A 19,574-nucleotide genomic window follows, 5' to 3' on the forward strand; every position below is an offset into this window, starting at 1 on the left:
TTTTGAAGAAATGCAAGCAGCTAAAAACTCAATCAAAAGTGAAAATACGTCCGTATTTGTACACAAAATACTGTTGGGCAAAATATAAAATTTTATACGAGTATAAAGACGGATATTTTTGTTAATAATATTTAATATGAAATATGAAATGTGAAATGACAAAGTATTTCTTACTGATATCTTAATACTACATACATACTCTTGTAAATAGACATACATATCTTGTAAATACATATATATATATAAATTTATTTAAAATATAATTAATGTGATGATAAATAATAATTAAATAAAATATATTATTTAATTCTTAATTAATTGCTTTTATTTGTTTTTGAAATGTGTAACAAAATTTATGGGTCCTATGAATTGTATATCCTCATTGCGAACTCAGACTGATAACACCGTGAAATGGGTACAATTATTTACCTAGAACATGGCTGTAAGACTTGACACGAAATATAGTTATATCTGTATGGATCTTAAAATTTTATTGAAATGCACAATTATTATTGTAGTGTTATTGGATTACTTCTGGTAGATCCAATGGTAAAAATTTATTCAAACCAAACATAAAAATACTCCAGATATGAAAAACAATACTGTAAAGCAATAAAAATAATTTAGAATGTATTTCATATACGTAATATTATACGCAACAGAAGTTTAGAAACAAACCAGGTAGAAATTTTGTTGAGCATTTAATAGTGCACATTGAAGAAGCAAGGGTTCTGAAACAAGTCATATGGGTTTCTTATAATTATAGATGTTATGAATATCTCTTCAACTATAAATACCTGTGAATAAGTAATTTATTTTATAATTTTAAACAAAACAAATAAATAACAAATAATAAAAAATAAAGTCACTTGATCGCAAGTTATCCCTAAATTATGTATAAAAGTAGAAAAGTGAAATTGCTCACAGCATTCGTTATCTGGTTTTCGTTAAGTGCACATATATTGTAGACTAAGAGTAATAGAACTTATAACAATTTTCGCAATGGAATACGACAGTAATCATCATTTCGATCAAGAATTCGATTTGTTATTTGAAGTAGCTGGTGGTAAAAGACACATCGTGGAATTAACATCACAAAGTGAAATCAAGCATGACGAACCACTAACCTACAGACCAGTAAAATCTGCAAGAAGAAGAATAGCACACGTACCGAAATATATGAATGATGTGGAAGTTATTGCAATCGATTATAATCAGAAAGATACATCTAGAAAAATCACAGAACAACATGGAACCATACAACCTATTGATTTGAAGAAGAAAAATAAACTTAAAGTGACATCTCAAACAGTACAAAATGCTTTAGTGAACGCAAGAGAGAAAAAAGCGTCAAATTCAGAAAATAGTATGAAGAGGAAGAGGGATGATCGAACTATATGTGCTGCTCAACAGAAAAAGCATAAAATGTCTCAAAATATTCTAGACAATTTTATTAACTCAAGAAAGTCTCAAAAGAAATCCGTTAAAGAAAAAATATCGTCAGATCTTCATAATATTGTAAGTGTTACTGAATTTGTAAAACCGCAAGAAGCCCGACCATTAAAAGTAGATCAAAGATTGGAAACTTTGAAGAAATGCAAGCAGCTAAAAACTCAATCAAAAGTGAAAATACGTCCGTATTTGTACACAAAATACTGTTAGGCAAAATATAAAATTTTATACGAGTATAAAGACGGATATTTTTGTTAATAATATTTAATGTGAAATATGAAATGTGAAATGACAAAGTATTTCTTACTGATACTCTTAATACTACATACTCTTGTAAATAGACATACATATCTTGTAAATACATATATATATATAAATTTATTTAAAATATAATTAATGTGATGATAAATAATAATTAAATAAAATATATTATTTAATTCTTAATTAATTGCTTTTATTTGTTTTTGAAATGTGTAACAAAATTTATGGGTCCTATGAATTATATATCCTCATTGCGAACTCAGACTGATAACACCGTGAAATGGGTACAATTATTTACCTAGAACATGGCTGTAAGACTTGACACGAAATATAGTTATATCTGTATGGATCTTAAAATTTTATTGAAATGCACAATTATTATTGTAGTGTTATTGGATTACTTCTGGTAGATCCAATGGTAAAAATTTATTCAAACCAAACATAAAAATACTCCAGATATGAAAAACAATACTGTAAAGCAATAAAAATAATTTAGAATGTATTTCATATACGTAATATTATACGCAACAGAAGTTTAGAAACAAACCAGGTAGAAATTTTGTTGAGCATTTAATAGTGCACATTGAAGAAGCAAGGGTTCTGAAACAAGTCATATGGGTTTCTTATAATTATAGCTGTTATGAATATCTCTTCAACTATAAATACCTGTGAATAAGTAATGGGTGATTTGCTATAAATGTGGTAGAACCAAAACAAGAGTAAATAACAAATAATTGAAAAAGATAAAGTCACTGATGAAGTTATACCTAAATTATGTATAAAAGTAGAAAAGTGAATTGCTCACAGCATTCGTTATCTGGCTTTCGTTAAGTGCACATATATTGTAGACTAAGAGTAATAGAACTTATAACAATTTTCGCAATGGAATACGACAGTAATCATCATTTCGATCAAGAATTCGATTTGTTATTTGAAGTAGCTGGTGGTAAAAGACACATCGTGGAATTAACATCACAAAGTGAAATCAAGCATGATGAACCACTAACCTACAGACCAGTAAAATCTGCAAGAAGAAGAATAGCACACGTACCGAAATATATGAATGATGTGGAAGTTATTGCAATCGATTATAATCAGAAAGATACATCTAGAAAAATCACAGAACAACATGGAACCATACAACCTATTGATTTGAAGAAGAAAAATAAACTTAAAGTGACATCTCAAACAGTACAAAATGCTTTAGTGAACGCAAGAGAGAAAAAAGCGTCAAATTCAGAAAATAGTATGAAGAGGAAGAGGGATGATCGAACTATATGTGCTGCTCAACAGAAAAAGCATAAAATGTCTCAAAATATTCTAGACAATTTTATTAACTCAAGAAAGTCTCAAAAGAAATCCGTTAAAGAAAAAATATCGTCAGATCTTCATAATATTGTAAGTGTTACTGAATTTGTAAAACCGCAAGAAGCCCGACCATTAAAAGTAGATCAAAGATTGGAAACTTTGAAGAAATGCAAGCAGCTAAAAACTCAATCAAAAGTGAAAATACGTCCGTATTTGTACACAAAATACTGTTAGGCAAAATATAAAATTTTATACGAGTATAAAGACGGATATTTTTGTTAATAATATTTAATATGAAATATGAAATGTGAAATGACAAAGTATTTCTTACTGATACTCTTAATACTACATACATACTCTTGTAAATAGACATACATATCTTGTAAATACATATATATATATAAATTTATTTAAAATATAATTAATGTGATGATAAATAATAATTAAATAAAATATATTATTTAATTCTTAATTAATTGCTTTTATTTGTTTTTGAAATGTGTAACAAAATTTATGGGTCCTATGAATTATATATCCTCATTGCGAAATCAGACTGATAACACCGTGAAATGGGTACAATTATTTACCTAGAACATGGCTGTAAGACTTGACACGAAATATAGTTATATCTGTATGGATCTTAAAATTTTATTGAAATGCACAATTATTATTGTAGTGTTATTGGATTACTTCTGGTAGATCCAATGGTAAAAATTTATTCAAACCAAACATGAAAATACTCTAGATATGAAAAAACAATACTGTAAAGCAATAAAAATAATTTAGAATGTATTTCATATACGTAATATTATACGCAACAGAAGTTTAGAAACAAACCAGGTAGAAATTTTGTTGAGCATTTAATAGTGCACATTGAAGAAGCAAGGGTTCTGAAACAAGTCATATGGGTTTCTTATAATTTTAGATGTTATGAATATCTCTTCAACTATAAATACCTGTGAATAAGTAATTTATTTTATAATTTTAAACAAAACAAATAAATAACAAATAATAAAAAATAAAGTCACTTGATCGCAAGTTATCCCTAAATTATGTATAAAAGTAGAAAAGTGAAATTGCTCACAGCATTCGTTATCTGGTTTTCGTTAAGTGCACATATATTGTAGACTAAGAGTAATAGAACTTATAACAATTTTCGCAATGGAATACGACAGTAATCATCATTTCGATCAAGAATTCGATTTGTTATTTGAAGTAGCTGGTGGTAAAAGACACATCGTGGAATTAACATCACAAAGTGAAATCAAGCATGACGAACCACTAACCTACAGACCAGTAAAATCTGCAAGAAGAAGAATAGCACACGTACCGAAATATATGAATGATGTGGATGTTATTGCAATCGATTATAATCAAAAAGATACATCTAGAAAAATCACGGAACAACATGGAACCATAAAACCTATTGATTTGAAGAAGAAAAATAAACTTAAAGTGACATCTGAAACAGTACAAAATGCTTTAGTGAACGCAAGAGAGAAAAAAGCGTCAAATTCAGAAAATAATATGAAGAGGAAGAGGGATGATCGAACTATATGTGCTGCTCAACAGAAAAAGCAAAAACTGTCTCAAAATATTCTAGACAATTTTATTAACTCAAGAAAGGCTCAAAAGAAATCTGTTAAAGAAAAAATATCGTCAGATCTTCATAATATTGTAAGTGTTACTGAATTTGTAAAACCGCAAGAAGCCCGACCATTAAAAGTAGATCAAAGATTGGAAATTTTGAAGAAATGCAAGCAGCTAAAAACTCAATCAAAAGTGAAAATACGTCCGTATTTGTACACAAAATACTGTTAGGCAAAATATAAAATTTTATACGAGTATAAAGACGGATATTTTTGTTAATAATATTTAATATGAAATATGAAATGTGAAATGACAAAGTATTTCTTACTGACACTCTTAATACTACATACATACTCTTGTAAATAGACATACATATCTTGTAAATACATATATATATATAAATTTATTTAAAATATAATTAATGTGATGATAAATAATAATTAAATAAAATATATTATTTAATTCTTAATTAATTGCTTTTATTTGTTTTTGAAATGTGTAACAAAATTTATGGGTCCTATGAATTATATATCCTCATTGCGAACTCAGACTGATAACACCGTGAAATGGGTACAATTATTTACCTAGAACATGGCTGTAAGACTTGACACGAAATATAGTTATATCTGTATGGATCTTAAAATTTTATTGAAATGCACAATTATTATTGTAGTGTTATTGGATTACTTCTGGTAGATCCAATGGTAAAAATTTATTCAAACCAAACATAAAAATACTCTAGATATGAAAAAACAATACTGTAAAGCAATAAAAATAATTTAGAATGTATTTCATATACGTAATATTATACGCAACAGAAGTTTAGAAACAAACCAGGTAGAAATTTTGTTGAGCATTTAATAGTGCACATTGAAGAAGCAAGGGTTCTGAAACAAGTCATATGGGTTTCTTATAATTTTAGATGTTATGTATATCTCTTCAACTATAAATACCTGTGAATAGGTAGTTTATTTTATAATTTTAAACAAAACAAATAAATAACAAATAATAAAAAATAAAGTCACTTGATCGCAAGTTATCCCTAAATTATGTATAAAAGTAGAAAAGTGAAATTGCTCACAGCATTCGTTATCTGGTTTTCGTCAAGTGCACATATATTGTAGACTAAGAGTAATAGAACTTATAACAATTTTCGCAATGGAATACGACAGTAATCATCATTTCGATCAAGAATTCGATTTGTTATTTGAAGTAGCTGGTGGTAAGACACATCGTGGAATTAACATCACAAAGTGAAATCAAGCATGACGAACCACTAACCTACAGACCAGTAAAATCTGCAAGAAGAAGGATAGCACACATACCGAAATATATGAATGATGTGGATGTAATTGCAATCGATTATAATCAAAAAGATACATCTAGAAAAATCACGGAACAACATGGAACCATAAAACCTATTGATTTGAAGAAGAAAAATAAACTTAAAGTGACATCTCAAACAGTACAAAATGCTTTAGTGAACGCAAGAGAGAAAAAATCGTCAAATTCAGAAAATAATATGAAGAGGAAGAGGGATGATCGAACTATATGTGCTGCTCAACAGAAAAAGCAAAAACTGTCTCAAAATATTCTGGACAATTTTATTAACTCAAGAAAGGCTCAAAAGAAATCTGTTAAAGAAAAAATATCGTCAGATCTTCATAATATTGTAAGTGTTACTGAATTTGTAAAACCGCAAGAAGCCCGACCATTAAAAGTAGATCAAAGATTGGAAATTTTGAAGAAATGCAAGCAGTTAAAAAGTCAATCAAAAGTGAAAATACGTCCGTATTTGTACACAAAATACTGTTAGGCAAAATATAAAATTTTATACGAGTATAAAGACGGATATTTTTGTTAATAATATTTAATATGAAATGTGAAATGACAAAGTATTTCTTACTGATACTCTTAATACTACATACATACTCTTGTAAATAGACATACATATCTTGTAAATACATATATATATATAAATTTATTTAAAATATAATTAATGTGATGATAAATAATAATTAAATAAAATATATTAGTTAATTCTTAATTAATTGCTTTTATTTGTTTTTGAAATTTGTAACAAAATGTATGGGTCGTATGAATTATATATCCTCATTGCGAACTCAGACTGATAACACCGTGAAATAGGTACAATAGGTACCTGGAACATGGCTGTAAGACTTGACACGAAATATAGTTATATCTGTATGGATCCTAAAATTTTATTGAAATGCACAATTATTATTGTAGTGTTATTGGATTACTTCTGGTAGATCCAATGGTAAAAATTTATTCAAACCAAACATAAAAATACTCTAGATATGAAAAACAATACTGTAAAGCAATAAAAATAATTTAGAATGTATTTCATATACATAATATTATACGCAACAGAAGTTTAGAAACAAACCAGGTAGAAATTTTGTTGAGCATTTAATAGTGCACATTGAAGAAGCAAGGGTTCTGAAACAAGTCATATGGGTTTCTTATAATTATAGATGTTATGAATATCTCTTCAACTATAAATACCTGTGAATAGGTAGTTTATTTTATAATTTTAAACAAAACAAATAAATAACAAATAATAAAAAATAAAGTCACTTGAACGCAAGTTATCCCTAAATTATGTATAAAAGTAGAAAAGTGAAATTGCTCACAGCATTCGTTATCTGGCTTTCGTTAAGTGCACATATATTGTAGACTAAGAGTAATAGAACTTATAACAATTTTCGCAATGGAATACGACAATAATCATCATTTCGATCAAGAATTCGATTTGTTATTTGAAGTAGCTGGTGGTAAAAGACACATCGTGGAATTAACATCACAAAGTGAAATCAAGCATGACGAACCACTAACCTACAGACCAGTAAAATCTGCAAGAAGAAGAATAGCACACGTACCGAAATATATGAATGATGTGGATGTTATTGCTATCGATTATAATCAAAAAGATACATCTAGAAAAATCACAGAACAACATGGAACCATACAACCTATTGATTTGAAGAAGAAAAATAAACTTAAAGTGACATCTCAAACAGTACAAAATGCTTTAGTGAACGCAAGAGAGAAAAAAGCGTCAAATTCAGAAAATAATACGAAGAGGAAGAGGGATGATCGAACTATATGTGCTGCTCAACAGAAAAAGCAAAAAATGTCTCAAAATATTCTGGACAATTTTATTAACTCAAGAAAGTCTCAAAAGAAATCCGTTAAAGAAAAACTATCGTCAGATCTTAATAGAGTATTGTAAGTGTTACTGATTTGTAAAACCGCAAGAAGCCGGACATGAAGAAGGTAGATCAAAGTGTGGAAGTTGAAGAAAATGCAGCAGCTAAAAATTCCAAGTCAAAAGTGAAAAACGTCCGTATATGTAAGGCAAAAATACTGGTTAGGAGCAAAATATAAAATTTAAATGACGAGTAATAAAAGCGGATATTTTTGGTTAATAAGTGATTTATATGAAAGTGATATTCAATTTATTTGTTTTTGAAATGTGTAACAAAATTTATGGGTCCTATGAATTATATATCCTCATTGCGAAATCAGACTGATAACACCGTGAAATGGGTACAATTATTTACCTAGAACATGGCTGTAAGACTTGACACGAAATATAGTTATATCTGTATGGATCTTAAAATTTTATTGAAATGCACAATTATTATTGTAGTGTTATTGGATTACTTCTGGTAGATCCAATGGTAAAAATTTATTCAAACCAAACATGAAAATACTCTAGATATGAAAAAACAATACTGTAAAGCAATAAAAATAATTTAGAATGTATTTCATATACGTAATATTATACGCAACAGAAGTTTAGAAACAAACCAGGTAGAAATTTTGTTGAGCATTTAATAGTGCACATTGAAGAAGCAAGGGTTCTGAAACAAGTCATATGGGTTTCTTATAATTTTAGATGTTATGAATATCTCTTCAACTATAAATACCTGTGAATAAGTAATTTATTTTATAATTTTAAACAAAACAAATAAATAACAAATAATAAAAAATAAAGTCACTTGATCGCAAGTTATCCCTAAATTATGTATAAAAGTAGAAAAGTGAAATTGCTCACAGCATTCGTTATCTGGTTTTCGTTAAGTGCACATATATTGTAGACTAAGAGTAATAGAACTTTATAGACATGTTTTGCGGCAGTGGGGAGATAGCGACGAGTAATCGATCATTGGTGAGTCAAGTGGGAGAGGATTGGCGAGTTTGGGGTTAGGTTGGGTGAAGTAGCTGGTGGTAAAAGACACATCGTGGAATTAACATCACAAAGTGAAATCAAGCATGATGAACCACTAACCTACAGACCAGTAAAATCTGCAAGAAGAAGAATAGCACACGTACCGAAATATATGAATGATGTGGAAGTTATTGCAATCGATTATAATCAGAAAGATACATCTAGAAAAATCACAGAACAACATGGAACCATACAACCTATTGATTTGAAGAAGAAAAATAAACTTAAAGTGACATCTCAAACAGTACAAAATGCTTTAGTGAACGCAAGAGAGAAAAAAGCGTCAAATTCAGAAAATAATATGAAGAGGAAGAGGGATGATCGAACTATATGTGCTGCTCAACAGAAAAAGCAAAAACTGTCTCAAAATATTCTGGACAATTTTATTAACTCAAGAAAGGCTCAAAAGAAATCTGTTAAAGAAAAAATATCGTCAGATCTTCATAATATTGTAAGTGTTACTGAATTTGTAAAACCGCAAGAAGCCCGACCATTAAAAGTAGATCAAAGATTGGAAATTTTGAAGAAATGCAAGCAGCTAAAAACTCAATCAAAAGTGAAAATACGTCCGTATTTGTACACAAAATACTGTTAGGCAAAATATAAAATTTTATACGAGTATAAAGACGGATATTTTTGTTAATAATATTTAATATGAAATATGAAATGTGAAATGACAAAGTATTTCTTACTGATACTCTTAATACTACATACATACTCTTGTAAATAGACATACATATTTTGTAAATACATATATATATATAAATTTATTTAAAATATAATTAATGTGATGATAAATAATAATTAAATAAAATATATTAGTTAATTCTTAATTAATTGCTTTTATTTGTTTTTGAAATGTGTAACAAAATGTATGGGTCGTATGAATTATATATCCTCATTGCGAACTCAGACTGATAACATCGTGAAATGGGTACAATTATTTACCTAGAACATGGCTGTAAGACTTGACACGAAATATAGTTATATCTGTATGGATCTTAAAATTTTATTGAAATGCACAATGGTAAAAATTTATTCAAACCAAACATGAAAATACTCTAGATATGAAAAAACAATACTGTAAAGCAATAAAAATAATTTAGAATGTATTTCATATACGTAATATTATACGCAACAGAAGTTTAGAAACAAACCAGGTAGAAATTTTGTTGAGCATTTAATAGTGCACATTGAAGAAACAAGGGTTCTGAAACAAGTCATATGGGTTTCTTATAATTATAGATGTTATGAATACCTCTTCAACTATAAATACCTGTGAATAAGTAATTTATTTTATAATTTTAAACAAAACAAATAAATATCAAATAATAAAAAATAAAGTCACTTGATCGCAAGTTATCCCTAAATTATGTATAAAAGTAGAAAAGTGAAATTGCTCACAGCATTCGTTATCTGGCTTTCGTCAAGTGCACATATATTGTAGACTAAGAGTAATAGAACTTATAACAATTTTCGCAATGGAATACGACAGTAATCATCATTTCGATCAAGAATTCGATTTGTTATTTGAAGTAGCTGGTGGTAAAAGACACATCGTGGAATTAGCATCACAAAGTGAAATCAAGCATGACGAACCACTAACCTACAGACCAGTAAAATCTGCAAGAAGAAGAATAGCACACGTACCGAAATATATGAATGATGTGGATGTTATTGCAATCGATTATAATCAAAAAGATACATCTAGAAAAATCACGGAACAACATGGAACCATAAAACCTATTGATTTGAAGAAGAAAAATAAACTTAAAGTGACATCTCAAACAGTACAAAATGCTTTAGTGAACGCAAGAGAGAAAAAAGCGTCAAATTCAGAAAATAATATGAAGAGGAAGAGGGATGATCGAACTATATGTGCTGCTCAACAGAAAAAGCAAAAACTGTCTCAAAATATTCTAGACAATTTTATTAACTCAAGAAAGGCACAAAAGAAATCTGTTAAAGAAAAAATATCGTCAGATCTTCATAATATTGTAAGTGTTACTGAATTTGTAAAACCGCAAGAAGCCCGACCATTAAAAGTAGATCAAAGATTGGAAATTTTGAAGAAATGCAAGCAGCTAAAAACTCAATCAAAAGTGAAAATACGTCCGTATTTGTACACAAAATACTGTTAGGCAAAATATAAAATTTTATACGAGTATAAAGACGGATATTTTTGTTAATAATATTTAATATGAAATGTGAAATGACAAAGTATTTCTTACTGATACTCTTAATACTACATACATACTCTTGTAAATAGACATACATATCTTGTAAATACATATATATATATAAATTTATTTAAAATATAATTAATGTGATGATAAATAATAATTAAATAAAATATATTAGTTAATTCTTAATTAATTGCTTTTATTTGTTTTTAACAAAATGTATGGGTCGTATGAATTATATATCCTCATTGCGAACTCAGACTGATAACACCGTGAAATAGGTACAATAGGTACCTGGAACATGGCTGTAAAACTTGACACGAAATATAGTTATATCTGTATGGATCTTAAAATTTTATTGAAATGCACAATTATTATTGTAGTGTTATTGGATTACTTCTGGTAGATCCAATGGTAAAAATTTATTCAAACCAAACATAAAAATACTCTAGATATGAAAAAACAATACTGTAAAGCAATAAAAATAATTTAGAATGTATTTCATATACGTAATATTATACGCAACAGAAGTTTAGAAACAAACCAGGTAGAAATTTTGTTGAGCATTTAATAGTGCACATTGAAGAAGCAAGGGTTCTGAAACAAGTCATATGGGTTTCTTATAATTATAGATGTTATGAATATCTCTTCAACTATAAATACCTGTGAATAGGTAGTTTATTTTATAATTTTAAACAAAACAAATAAATAACAAATAATAAAAAATAAAGTCACTTGATCGCAAGTTATCCCTAAATTATGTATAAAAGTAGAAAAGTGAAATTGCTCACAGCATTCGTTATCTGGCTTTCGTCAAGTGCACATATATTGTAGACTAAGAGTAATAGAACTTATAACAATTTTCGCAATGGAATACGACAATAATCATCATTTCGATCAAGAATTCGATTTGTTATTTGAAGTAGCTGGTGGTAAAAGACAAATCGTGGAATTAACATCACAAAGTGAAATCAAGCATGACGAACCACTAACCTACAGACCAGTAAAATCTGCAAGAAGAAGAATAGCACACGTACCGAAATATATGAATGATGTGGATGTTATTGCAATCGATTATAATCAAAAAGATACATCTAGAAAAATCACGGAACAACATGGAACCATAAAACCTATTGATTTGAAGAAGAAAAATAAACTTAAAGTGACATCTCAAACAGTACAAAATGCTTTAGTGAACGCAAGAGAGAAAAAAGCGTCAAATTCAGAAAATAATATGAAGAGGAAGAGGGATGATCGAACTATATGTGCTGCTCAACAGAAAAAGCAAAAACTGTCTCAAAATATTCTAGACAATTTTATTAACTCAAGAAAGGCTCAAAAGAAATCTGTTAAAGAAAAAATATCGTCAGATCTTCATAATATTGTAAGTGTTACTGAATTTGTAAAACCGCAAGAAGCCCGACCATTAAAAGTAGATCAAAGATTGGAAATTTTGAAGAAATGCAAGCAGCTAAAAACTCAATCAAAAGTGAAAATACGTCCGTATTTGTACACAAAATACTGTTAGGCAAAATATAAAATTTTATACGAGTATAAAGACGGATATTTTTGTTAATAATATTTAATATGAAATATGAAATGTGAAATGACAAAGTATTTCTTACTGATACTCTTAATACTACATACATACTCTTGTAAATAGACATACATATCTTGTAAATACATATATATATATAAATTTATTTAAAATATAATTAATGTGATGATAAATAATAATTAAATAAAATATATTAGTTAATTCTTAATTAATTGCTTTTATTTGTTTTTGAAATGTGTAACAAAATGTATGGTCGTATGAATTATATATCCTCATTGCGAACTCAGACTGATAACACCGTGAAATAGGTACAATAGGTACCTAGAACATGGCTGTAAGACTTGACACGAAATATAGTTATATCTGTATGGATCCTAAAATTTTATTGAAATGCACAATTATTATTGTAGTGTTATTGGATTACTTCTGGTAGATCCAATGGTAAAAATTTATTCAAACCAAACATAAAAATACTCTAGATATGAAAAACAATACTATAAAGCAATAAAAATAATTTAGAATGTATTTCATATACATAATATTATACGCAACAGAAGTTTAGAAACAAACCAGGTAGAAATTTTGTTGAGCATTTAATAGTGCACATTGAAGAAGCAAGGGTTCTGAAACAAGTCATATGGGTTTCTTATAATTATAGATGTTATGAATATCTCTTCAACTATAAATACCTGTGAATAAGTAATTTATTTTATAATTTTAAACAAAACAAATAAATAACAAATAATAAAAAATAAAGTCACTTGATCGCAAGTTATCCCTAAATTATGTATAAAAGTAGAAAAGTGAAATTGCTCACAGCATTCGTTATCTGGCTTTCGTTAAGTGCACATATATTGTAGACTAAGAGTAATAGAACTTATAACAATTTTCGCAATGGAATACGACAGTAATCATCATTTCGATCAAGAATTCGATTTGTTATTTGAAGTAGCTGGTGGTAAAAGACACATCGTGGAATTAACATCACAAAGTGAAATCAAGCATGACGAACCACTAACCTACAGACCAGTAAAATCTGCAAGAAGAAGAATAGCACACGTACCGAAATATATGAATGATGTGGATGTTATTGCAATCGATTATAATCAAAAAGATACATCTAGAAAAATCACAGAACAACATGGAACCATACAACCTATTGATTTGAAGAAGAAAAATAAACTTAAAGTGACATCTCAAACAGTACAAAATGCTTTAGTGAACGCAAGAGAGAAAAAAGCGTCAAATTCAGAAAATAATATGAAGAGGAAGAGGGATGATCGAACTATATGTGCTGCTCAACAGAAAAAGCATAAAATGTCTCAAAATATTCTGGACAATTTTATTAACTCAAGAAAGTCTCAAAAGAAATCCGTTAAAGAAAAACTATCGTCAGATCTTAATAATATTGTAAGTGTTACTGAATTTGTAAAACCGCAAGAAGCCCGACCATTAAAAGTAGATCAAAGATTGGAAATTTTGAAGAAATGCAAGCAGCTAAAAACTCAATCAAAAGTGAAAATACGTCCGTATTTGTACACAAAATACTGTTAGGCAAAATATAAAATTTTATACGAGTATAAAGACGGATATTTTTGTTAATAATATTTAATATGAAATGTGATATTCATTTATTTGTTTTTGAAATGTGTAACAAAATTTATGGGTCCTATGAATTATATATCCTCATTGCGAACTCAGACTGATAACACCGTGAAATGGGTACAATTATTTACCTAGAACATGGCTGTAAGACTTGACACGAAATATAGTTATATCTGTATGGATCTTAAAATTTTATTGAAATGCACAATTATTATTGTAGTGTTATTGGATTACTTCTGGTAGATTCAATGGTAAAAATTTATTCAAACCAAACATAAAAATACTCTAGATATGAAAAAACAATACTGTAAAGCAATAAAAATAATTTAGAATGTATTTCATATACGTAATATTATACGCAACAGAAGTTTAGAAACAAACCAGGTAGAAATTTTGTTGAGCATTTAATAGTGCACATTGAAGAAGCAAGGGTTCTGAAACAAGTCATATGGGTTTCTTATAATTTTAGATGTTATGAATATCTCTTCAACTATAAATACCTGTGAATAAGTAATTTATTTTATAATTTTAAACAAAACAAATAAATAACAAATAATAAAAAATAAAGTCACTTGATCGCAAGTTATCCCTAAATTATGTATAAAAGTAGAAAAGTGAAATTGCTCACAGCATTCGTTATCTGGTTTTCGTTAAGTGCACATATATTGTAGACTAAGAGTAATAGAACTTATAACAATTTTCGCAATGGAATACGACAGTAATCATCATTTCGATCAAGAATTCGATTTGTTATTTGAAGTAGCTGGTGGTAAAAGACACATCGTGGAATTAACATCACAAAGTGAAATCAAGCATGATGAACCACTAACCTACAGACCAGTAAAATCTGCAAGAAGAAGAATAGCACACGTACCGAAATATATGAATGATGTGGATGTTATTGCAATCGATTATAATCAAAAAGATACATCTAGAAAAATCACAGAACAACATGGAACCATACAACCTATTGATTTGAAGTAGAAAAATAAACTTAAAGTGACATCTCAAACAGTACAAAATGCTTTAGTGAACGCAAGAGAGAAAAAAGCGTCAAATTCAGAAAATAATATGAAGAGGAAGAGGGATGATCGAACTATATGTGCTGCTCAACAGAAAAAGCATAAAATGTCTCAAAATATTCTGGACAATTTTATTAACTCAAGAAAGTCTCAAAAGAAATCCGTTAAAGAAAAACTATCGTCAGATCTTCATAATATTGTAAGTGTTACTGAATTTGTAAAACCGCAAGAAGCCCGACCATTAAAAGTAGATCAAAGATTGGAAATTTTGAAGAAATGCAAGCAGCTAAAAACTCAATCAAAAGTGAAAATACGTCCGTATTTGTACACAAAATACTGTTAGGCAAAATATAAAATTTTATACGAGTATAAAGACGGATATTTTTGTTAATAATATTTAATATGAAATGTGAAATGACAAAGTATTTCTTACTGATACTCTTAATACTACATATTCATACTCTTGTAAATAGACATACATATCTTGTAAATACATATATATATATAAATTTATTTAAAATATAATTAATGTGATGATAAATAATAATTAAATAAAATATATTAGTTAATTTTTAATTAATTGCTTTTATTTGTTTTTAACAAAATTTATGGGTCGTATGAATTATATATCCTCATTGCGAACTCAGACTGATAACACCGTGAAATGGGTACAATTATTTACCTGGAACATGGCTGTAAAACTTGACACGAAATATAGTTATATCTGTATGGATCTTAAAATTTTATTGAAATGCACAATTATTATTGTAGTGTTATTGGATTACTTCTGGTAGATCCAATGGTAAAAATTTATTCAAACCAAACATAAAAATACTCTAGATATGAAAAACAATACTGTAAAGCAATAAAAATAATTTAGAATGTATTTCATATACGTAATATTATACGCAACAGAAGTTTAGAAACAAACCAGGTAGAAATTTTGTTGAGCATTTAATAGTGCACATTGAAGAAGCAAGGGTTCTGAAACAAGTCATATGGGTTTCTTATAATTATAGATGTTATGAATATCTCTTCAACTATAAATACCTGTGAATAGGTAGTTTATTTTATAATTTTAAACAAAACAAATAAATAACAAATAATAAAAAATAAAGTCACTTGATCGCAAGTTATCCCTAAATTATGTATAAAAGTAGAAAAGTGAAATTGCTCACAGCATTCGTTATCTGGTTTTCGTCAAGTGCACATATATTGTAGACTAAGAGTAATAGAACTTATAACAATTTTCGCAATGGAATACGACAGTAATCATCATTTCGATCAAGAATTCGATTTGTTATTTGAAGTAGCTGGTGGTAAAAGACACATCGTGGAATTAACATCACAAAGTGAAATCAAGCATGATGAACCACTAACCTACAGACCAGTAAAATCTGCAAGAAGAAGAATAGCACACGTACCGAAATATATGAATGATGTGGATGTTATTGCAATCGATTATAATCAGAAAGATACATCTAGAAAAATCACAGAACAACATGGAACCATACAACCTATTGATTTGAAGAAGAAAAATAAACTTAAAGTGACATCTCAAACAGTACAAAATGCTTTAGTGAACGCAAGAGAGAAAAAAGCGTCAAATTCAGAAAATAATATGAAGAGGAAGAGGGATGATCGAACTATATGTGCTGCTCAACAGAAAAAGCAAAAACTGTCTCAAAATATTCTGGACAATTTTATTAACTCAAGAAAGGCTCAAAAGAAATCTGTTAAAGAAAAAATATCGTCAGATCTTCATAATATTGTAAGTGTTACTGAATTTGTAAAACCGCAAGAAGCCCGACCATTAAAAGTAGATCAAAGATTGGAAATTTTGAAGAAATGCAAGCAGCTAAAAACTCAATCAAAAGTGAAAATACGTCCGTATTTGTACACAAAATACTGCTAGGCAAAATATAAAATTTTATACGAGTATAAAGACGGATATTTTTGTTAATAATATTTAATATGAAATATGAAATGAATGAACAAAGATTTCTTAACTGATAACTCTTAAATACTCATACTTGTAAATAGACATACATAATCTGTAAATATAAAATATTAAATATAATTAATGGTAAGGAATAAATAATAATTAAATAAAATATATTAATTAATTGTAGATTGTTTGGTTTTAATTATTTTTAACAAAATTGGTGCATTCATGAATGGGTAGTATTCCCGCTTAATTGTTATATTTGTTGCGCAATTCTGAACAGATTTTTATCATTATTTTTTAAACAATCATTTATTTGCTGGGTTATTGATGGTCTCTATGGATGTTCTTGAAAATCATGATTTTATAGTGATTTACAGTGTTTGGTAAAAGTATTTACACAACGTAAGTTTTCATTTATAAAAAAATAGTTGAAGGCAATGATAAAAAGCAAGCAATTAGCAGTAGAAATTCGAGACTGTTACCCATTTTATGAGTGCTACTACGGCGTCGGACTAAGTAAAGTTGTATAAATTTTTACAAACAGTGTATAATGTAGTTAAAAGAAATATAATATGCGTAGATTTGTAAAATTTAAAGAGAACTGGGCGGAAACCTTCAGTGAATCAAAACGAATGCAAAAAAATCAATGTCAAAATTGTATCATCATCGGAGAAGTTTATTGGCAATAGAATTATTGATGCTACACTACGTTGCAGATTGAAAGGGTTTAAATAATAATTATGCGGTGCTCAAGATAGTCGATATCTCCCCTACGATCAAAAGAGTTAAATCATTCTGTTCTTTCCTGGCCTCTATAGTTCCTCGATCCTAATGTCATTGATAATATTTGGTTCTCCATAAAACAGCAAAACGTAGTGATTGAAATGAAGGAAATTTGTTCTAAATAGATTCGCAACTTGATTAATCAATTCCAGCAAGGTTGCAGACAGTTATGGATGCCATAGGTGGGGTAACTACATTTTAATAATATTAATATTATATATTAATTTCGTTATGAAAATACTTTTGACTAGAACTGTATATAATTTTGTTAAATCCAAGGTAGAAACCTCACATGTTTCGCATTATAGAGTTTAACTCCTTTTCATAAATCATAGCTTACTCTTACATACATTAAGACTGAAAAGTTTTCGGAAATTCTCATTTAAAATTCGCGCGCTGTATATTTTTCGATATTTTAAGTTTATGTAGTTTGGCAGCACTGTCCTTAATTACTATGCCAAAAATGAGCTCGATCTGTCAGACAGTTCGTTTACGGCAGCTGTTGAAACCAGTTCACCTCAGTAGTGCGTTGCGAAATGTCTTCGACGGTCGTACGACCGTCCTGGAAGGCTTTGTACCACTCATAAACTTGAGTTTTCGATAAAACTGATTCCCCATAAGCCTTTTGTAGCATTCGCAACGATTCTGCACACGAAATTTCGTTCGAAACACAAAATTTGATGCAAACTCTTTGTTCAATATTTTTTTCCATTGTTTTTTTCGCAACGCCCTACTGAGGTGAACTGGTTTCAACAGCTGCCGTAAACGAACTGTCTGACAGATCGCGCTCATTTTTGGCATAGTAATTAAGGACAGTGCTGCCAAACTACATAAACTTAAAATATCGAAAAATATACAGCGCGCGAATTTTAAATGAGAATTTCCGAAAACTTTTCGGTCTTAATGTATATTATATCTTAAAAATTAAATTAACAAAAACAAAAATGAAATATGTTATATATATTTTTGTTAAGTTTTTAACAGTAATAAAAATTATTTTTCTACATACATTATTAACCTTATCAAAATGTGTCGTATATTTTTTGACACATGTTTTGTGATAATTTTATATTGAGGAATATGGTTTGTGAACAAAATACAATTTCCGCTTCAATTTATATATATATATATACAATTAAAATAAATGTATCATGATATGATGTACCTCACTTAAATATGTTTATAAAATAAATACAATGTATGTATATGCGCTACAGTAATTGTGCATATGTATGTATATATCATGTATTATATCTGAAAATTTCTTTTAAAGAATATGACTGCTTCATCATCAGACAAAAATTTCTTTAAACAAATGTATTTTAATTCTTCTAAAAGTCTTTAAAAATTCGAATCCTGTTTGGGACTATAAGAGCGAAAACCGTAATGATAAATTTTAGAAAACAACAAAACAGGATATTAAATTTTTGGCATAGCTTTATGCCACAAATGGAAAATTCTTTAAAAATACAACAAGCAGAGAAAGAAGAATTTTTTCACCTATTTTTGGTTCTATTCCAACACTCGTAGTATAAAATAGGTTAACCTTACAAACATGACCACACACAAAGCCAAACTAATTTCATGGACTTGGAAAGTTTTCACA

This window comes from Teleopsis dalmanni, chromosome 1 (assembly GCF_002237135.1).
Source record: "Teleopsis dalmanni isolate 2A chromosome 1, ASM223713v2, whole genome shotgun sequence".
Taxonomy (NCBI): domain Eukaryota; kingdom Metazoa; phylum Arthropoda; class Insecta; order Diptera; family Diopsidae; genus Teleopsis; species Teleopsis dalmanni.